Source organism: Apium graveolens, chromosome 8 (assembly GCF_009905375.1).
Source record: "Apium graveolens cultivar Ventura chromosome 8, ASM990537v1, whole genome shotgun sequence".
Taxonomy (NCBI): Eukaryota; Viridiplantae; Streptophyta; class Magnoliopsida; order Apiales; family Apiaceae; genus Apium; species Apium graveolens.
The window spans coordinates 6,424,434-6,431,764 of record NC_133654.1 but is presented as its reverse complement, the minus strand read 5'-3'; the positions used below and the strand labels follow the sequence as shown (position 1 = coordinate 6,431,764).

The 7,331-nt window shown below is 31.5% G+C and overlaps 1 pseudogene; it reads right to left on the bottom strand.

Moving 5' to 3' along the window:
• Nucleotides 1-3,121: 3,121 nt before the first annotated feature.
• On the bottom strand, nucleotides 3,122-3,718 carry LOC141677878 (glutamate--tRNA ligase, cytoplasmic-like; annotated as a pseudogene).
• Nucleotides 3,719-7,331: the final 3,613 nt, after the last annotated feature.

Below are 7,331 nucleotides of genomic sequence, written 5' to 3'. Positions count from 1 at the left end.
GGTTTTTTCTTCTTCTACTTTATGTCTTTTTAAGATTTCTCCATCATTTCCTCTGGTGAAGTTTCTTCTCCTTTTGGTGAAATTCTCACATTACTTTTGCTATATTCCAAATATAAGAAATTAAGTGGTGGCAAATATACTCATTTCAGTCCTTTACCAAAAATTTAGAACTCTTTTCTCTTTTCTAACATTCCAATTTTAATATATTCATTCATTGTCAAAAGGAGTACTAGAGAGTGAAAATTATGAATTGAGCTATGGATATCTATCAAACTATCTTTAACATTAGACATTAGTACATTATTACATTCACACCACATATGCATGTATGTACAAAGTGGTTGTAAAAATCGGATATCGATTTGATTCGATTGTGTTGGGATAAATTCAGTTAGGTAAATGTACATCCGATTTTCGAGTACTGATACGAGTTACATGTAAAGCACTTGATTACAGACAGAAGATGCTCTGAAACAAATGGGGGAAAGCTGCTTTTAGATTATGTTTTAAGTAATCAATCACAAATTACACCCCACCAAAGGAACAGAATCTTAGATAAGAGATGATGGGCTATTGACTAATAATATGACAATTTTTCTTTGATTGTCTCACCCCAATGAAAAACTAATGGATGGTAATGAAAAGGAAACAAATGTAATAAGAAAAATGAGAAAGGAGAATAAAAGGTGGCTTTGGGTAGTTCAAAACAGAAGCACTATAGTTTGATGAGACAGACAACTCAAGTAATGCTCAATAGTGACCTCCATTCTCCAACAACTTGACAGGGTCCCCAAAGGCTTGTTTTTTTTTTAACTTGAACTGAACTAGTTGCTAAATTCTTAACTTTTTCATATGTAATCTCTTTATGAAGTCTGGAGCCTATATCTTTAGGAAAAAAACTTTAACTAAATAAAATTGACAGAATAATTGTAAAAAACGTTTTTTCATGTCTAGGATGGGACTACAGCAACTTAAAATAAATCTTCTTCATTTTGTCATATTCAATACTATACGATTTCTTTTTTAGACTCGCTCCTTATTTTCTAAAAATAATAAAATTTTATAATATTAAAATTAATAATTATTCATCCACATTCACTATTTTCTTTTGTTACATTCATTTTTTTCGGGGGAGATGTATGTTGAATTGCCCGATAAATCATTACCTTTATTTTTAATGTTCTGAATATTTGTATTCGATTTATTAAGCAATCCGGAAATAAAACTGCTAATTATTTAGTTATATTTGTTTTTCAATCTGGTTGTATATTCAATTGGGGTTTGTCCGATTAGTCTCCTTCAAATTATTAATAAAATCTGTTTTAATTTTTGGCAAAAAAAATACATCAATTTATACATTAAATATTAGTCGGTCATATTATTCTAGCCATTTTTCTTACTTTTTCATTAAATTATAAATTTTATTAATTTCTGTCGGGATAGTATTTTTGAGTCGAATTCGAATTTTTTACGAACCAAACTCGAGTAGCTCACGAACAGTTTAGCTCGTTTACACCCATAATCGGCACATATAATAAGTATCTCATTATCTCTAGTGTATTTGAAATTTCAACTTATAAATTAAAGAGAACATATTTTCACATTATAACTCCTATTTTATTTTCTGAAAAGTAAAAATCTGAAAAATACTGCTTGTATTTATGCCCAAAAAATTTTCTTAAAATTTTTTGTTTAAATAAGGTCCCAACGAGCGGAAAAATGGGATGAAGTGGTCCCCATATGAATGCCAGGACAAATTAAAAATGCTAAACGGGCATGTGAAGGGGGAATCTACTTTTCTTTTTTGTTCCTTGCTTCTCCCACAACTGAGCATGTAAACTAATTGTCCCTTGCTCCCTTAAATTATTCAATTTCCGTTTCTTGACGATCTCGTCGAGTTTAAAATTGAAGGCTATGTTGAACTTGAACTCGTGCTCGAACAATTTTAATTGAGTCTGATATTTTTGGACTTGACTCGGCTCGGCTTGATTATACTTATATTTTTATACACGAGTATAAAGTTAGTATATCGAAGTGAGCTAATCACCAAGTCTCGATAATTAATAAATTATTATTATATGGTATTATATTATCAATAAATTATTTATCTAATTTACGAATTTTTTTATAAATTAAAATAATAATTATAATCCCGTTATTGCATATGAGTATAAGAATTAATTACCCAAATCTTGAATGATTTTATTCTATATTAATTTTAAATTATATAGATTTAGCCATCTAATATAAAGAAATAAACATGTAACTCAATACTTAAATTATCGAAATATAAACAAATGGGCATGCAACTCAATTGATATGTTTGCATAAAGGGGGTCATGGGTTCACTTCTTCATGTCAACAATAGTTTTCCATATTAATCAAATTACGGGGTAAAATAGTACTCTCTCTGTCCCTCCCATTTTTTTATATTTTCCTTTCTGGAATTTCCTTCCAAATGTTTACATTTCAAAATTTTCCAAAAAAATAAAGTTTTTATAATTTTTAAAATAACTACATCCACCGCTTCTCTCCACTATACGCATTTTATACATATAATATTAATCGGTCCCACTACTTTACTCACTTTTTTAACTTTCCTCCACGAATTTATTATTTTTTCTTAAACTCCGTACACAACTCAAATGTAAACATTTGGGAGAGACGAAAAGAGTAATTTCAAATTAAATATTTCCCAAAAAATGTGCAGTATTATATATATAACTAGCCTAAGAGCCCGTACAAGGCACGGGCATCATTCTAGATCATGTATAATGTAGCGAGACAAATATGATTCTTTCAAGAACCACTATAATTCCTCAAACATGCTTAATTGAACCATTTACTAAGAATGCGTAACAAATATTAATATTTTATGACAAATTTGATGTCCCTCGTAACTGATAAAACAATAATACAAGCATCCACCATTTATATAAAGTTCTTACAAATGAAATAATTTTTTTGGCATAAAGATAAAGCACAGCTTGGTTGACACATATTTGGGACCAAAGGTGCGAGACTACATGTCTATATATTTTCTCAGTATTCCATCATTCAGATTCCAAATAGAAGATGATCATGATATACTGAAGTGCTTGTTTTCTCAAGAACTTATCATTTATTTTGCTGCCTTACCATTTGGAATTGCAAAAGAACAATAGGCTTTGATGGCCTTACAAATGGAACATCATATATGAAATAGCCCTTCCTCTCCAGCTGTAAATTTTCTCCTTCCTTAAAGTTTCTCATGTTTAAATCCCCAAATGTTGCTTTCTTCGTACATGGGTTTAGCACATCAACAAAATCATCATCCTCATCAAGCTGCAAGTGAAACAATAATACCAACATTAGATCCACTACCATAATAATAACTCTAATTTCAGCATAGCACCTTCCCAAAATGATAACAACACACACAAGCACTGCGCTCATGCTCGGATACACATATATCTATACATATATATGTCCACCAAGAAATATAATAAGGAGAACTTTACAAACATAAAGGGTCGCAAATTACCTTCTTTTCTATGATAAGATAATCAAACTCCATTGAAGAGAATGGAACAAGCTCCTCATGTGTATCAAACAGCCAAGTTAGTTTCAACTTTGTGGTCTTCACAGATCCTCCGAGGTTCAAAACCCCTGTTAAATGCTTGATACTTCCATCTTCATCATTGTTAATTTCCTTTACTATGACATTTCCCCAATCCATAAAAGTAATCTCCTCCTTTGAAGAAATGGACTTGGCATGAACAATGTGACGCCCCCAAATCCGGGGTCATAGGATTTGGTCGTCATTATGAAACCTCAATCCAAAACAACATGTTTAATAATAAACGAATGTCAATAAAAGATATTTAACATCTGCGACCCCAAACTAGACCAAGATCTTTTTAGGTTATAATTCCAGAAACAAGAATTCCAAATTGCACAAATAAATTTTTGACCTTCTTTTAAAACTATTTTCAACAAATCTATATCTCAAAACTAAACCCGCTAGTATAACTTCAAAAAGAAGTATAATAGGCCCAAGTATACAATAACATAACTATAATATATAAAAATAACTTTACATAATAGAACTTACTCTAGTTCCACTAACCCTGAACCACCATCTTTATAAAAGCTGTTTCTCAGCTTTTTCTCGAATTACTCGGCTAAACAGCGCCAGTCCTCCTCTCACTAGAAGGTAAGATTTAAAACAGGCAAGTATGAGCGAAAGAAATGCTCAGCAAGTTCAATAATATATATATAGTCTTTTCATATAAAAATCGACATCTGCAATGGAGCAGAATATTTATAACCATAATTGATGAAATCGGAAAATTTAGTTAAGGAATTCAATAATTATTTCCTCAATTGTATTTAAAATCATTTTTGATATTTTGAGCGAAAATGCTTCAATAATACTTTGAATTCCATTAAGGATCAAAAATTATAAAACAGTGTTTAAAAATTAGTGTAAACAACAATATGAAACAATGATCATAGACTGAATTATAAACTTTATTCAAAACCCCACTCTTAATATTAATATTCAGTATGATGTCAACGTCAAATTGGATATCAATCCTAATCTTAGATGCTCACAATATACCAGTACTAAAGTATTGAAATCAACATCAATTATATATATCAATACTAATTTTTGACATGAATAGCAAATTAAATATCAACATCAATCATAAATGAATCAAAACTGTATCTCACATTTTATCCAAAACAGAAATACTTGATCAATCATTTATTATATGATTATCAAATATGATATAGCAATTTAGATTGGAACCAATTATACACTATGATGTTCCTGATGTTCAATCCCGAAACAACACTATTATCCCGTAGCCATACCGTAATAGAGCACCGGTATCCCACAGTCATACCGTAAATATAGGACATCCCAAAAGACATATATTCACCTTACAAGATATTACATTTTCATATAACATCTCGCGTTGGACCGGTGTCTCGGCCACTTACGTTGTAACTAATAACCATCCAATCTTAAAATAAATTAAGAAAGGAGCTGGATCAATCGACATCCTTAATAATCCAGTTCCCCCATTTCAAATGGTCGGGAATAATTCTAAAACGAAATAATTTTTCTCAAAATCTAAAGCATTTATAAATCCACTATTTTGATAAGTAAAAACACTTACATATTCTGAACATGGAATAGCAGAAGAGTAATTGCATAATCTGAATTTAACATTTTGATATGTAAAACATTTAATTATTCTGAAATTAGAATAGGGTAGTAAAAGTTGCATAATCGTACTTAAGCAGTTTGATATGTAAAATGTTAAAATATTCTGGAATTAGAATAGTGTATGAAAATTTGCATTAGGTTTTTAGCAATTAGGCACACTCGCACTAACACAACAATCTCATTCTGAATTCCCATTACTTCACCATCTTTTATTTCGCTAGTTCTCTGATCCGCTGCTCATGTGTTTGGTACAAGCCTGCTATGTCATTATTACCACTTTACTTTTTACCCAACGTCTGGTTATGATCATCTCGATCATATCTTTTTAGTAAAGATAAGTCAGCAACAAATGGGGGCACATAATTCTATATCCGTCAAAAGACAAGGTGCATTATTCGTTGAGTGACAAACATCATCATCCGTCGAGAGGCAAAATTCAATATCCGTTGAGCCATCAATAGGAGTTGAAAGTCAAAATAGATCACACATAGAAAGGACCCCAACTTCAAGTCAAAGATCCACAAACTCAGGGGGAGTTTCTTCTAATCAAAACTCAGACATGCATCAAGACAACTGTGAGGCCTCTTCATCTAGAGCTAATCTACCATAACAGAAAATGGACTAGAGATCACCCATTTGAACTAATTATTGGTGATGCAACTTCAAGAGTGCAAACTAGAAAAATAACTCAAGAAAATGTCCATACAACAGCTTTCTGTCTCAGGAAGAGCCAAAGAAGGTAAAAGAAGCTTTGTTAGATCCTGATTGGGTTGTAGCTATGCAGGATAGCTAAACCAATTTAAAAGGAATAAGGTGCGGAAGCTGGTACCCAAACATAAATGCAAGAATCCTATTGATACCAAATGGGTATTCAGAAACAAGATGGATGAAAATGGCATAGTAGTCAGGAACAAAGTTAAATTGGTTGTTATGGACTATTGTTAAGAATAAGGAATAGATTTTGATGAGTCCTTTACTCCTGTTGCAAGACTTGAAGCCATCAGAATCTTTCGAGCCTATGCAGCCCATGCAATTTTTCAAGGTCTATTAAATGAATGTTAAAAGTGCATTTATGAATGGAGATTTGGAGGAGGAGGTCTATATTAGTCAGCCTCCTGGATTTGAAGACCCCAACTTTCCAGATTATATCTACTATCTTTTGAAAGCACTATATGGTTTGAAGCAAGCACCTAGAGCCTGATATGACACTTTGTCAAAATTTCTTTTAGAAAATCATTTCACAAGAGGTACTATTTATAAAACTCTTTTTTTTAGAAATGTTAATGGCTCTAGTATACTTGTTCAGATTTATGTAGATTATATTATATTTGTCTCTACATATGAGAAACTTTGCAAAAAGTTTGCCAAATTGATGCAAAGTAAATATGAAATGAGCATGATGGAAAAACTAACTTACTTTCTTGGTTTACAAGTTAAGCAAGTTAGTGATGGAATATTCATTAGTCAAACCAAATATATTTATGTTTTTTTAAAAAAATTTGACTTAATGGATTGCACATCTACAAAAACTCTCATGGCCACTGCCACTAAACTTGAATTGAACACTGTTGAAAAGTCTGTGGACATTTCAAGCTATAGAGGCATGGTTGGCTCACTTTTATATTTAACAACCAGTAGGCCAGATATAATGTTTGCTACTTGTCTTTGTGTTAGATTTCAAGCTGATCCTAGAGAATCTCATTTTATAGCTATTAAGAAAATTTTTAGATATCTCAAAAGAATACCAAAACTTGGCATTTGGTATCCTAGAGATTCTAGTTTTGATCTAATTGGCTATTTAGATGCAGATTATGTAGGTTGTAAAATTGATAGAAAAACTACAACAAGAACATGTCAATTTCTAGGAAACAAGCCGGTGTCCTGATTTAGTAAGAAATAAAATTCAGTCTCTACTCCTACAATTGAGGTTGAATATATTGTTTCTAGTAGTTGTTGTGCACAGATTTTATGGATGAAGAATCAACTATTGTACTATGGTCTACATACGAACAAGATTCCAATTTTATGTGATAACGCAAGTGTCATTGCTATTACTGAAAATCCTGTGCAGCATTCAAGGACCAAGCACATTGACATCAAGTACCACTTCAGT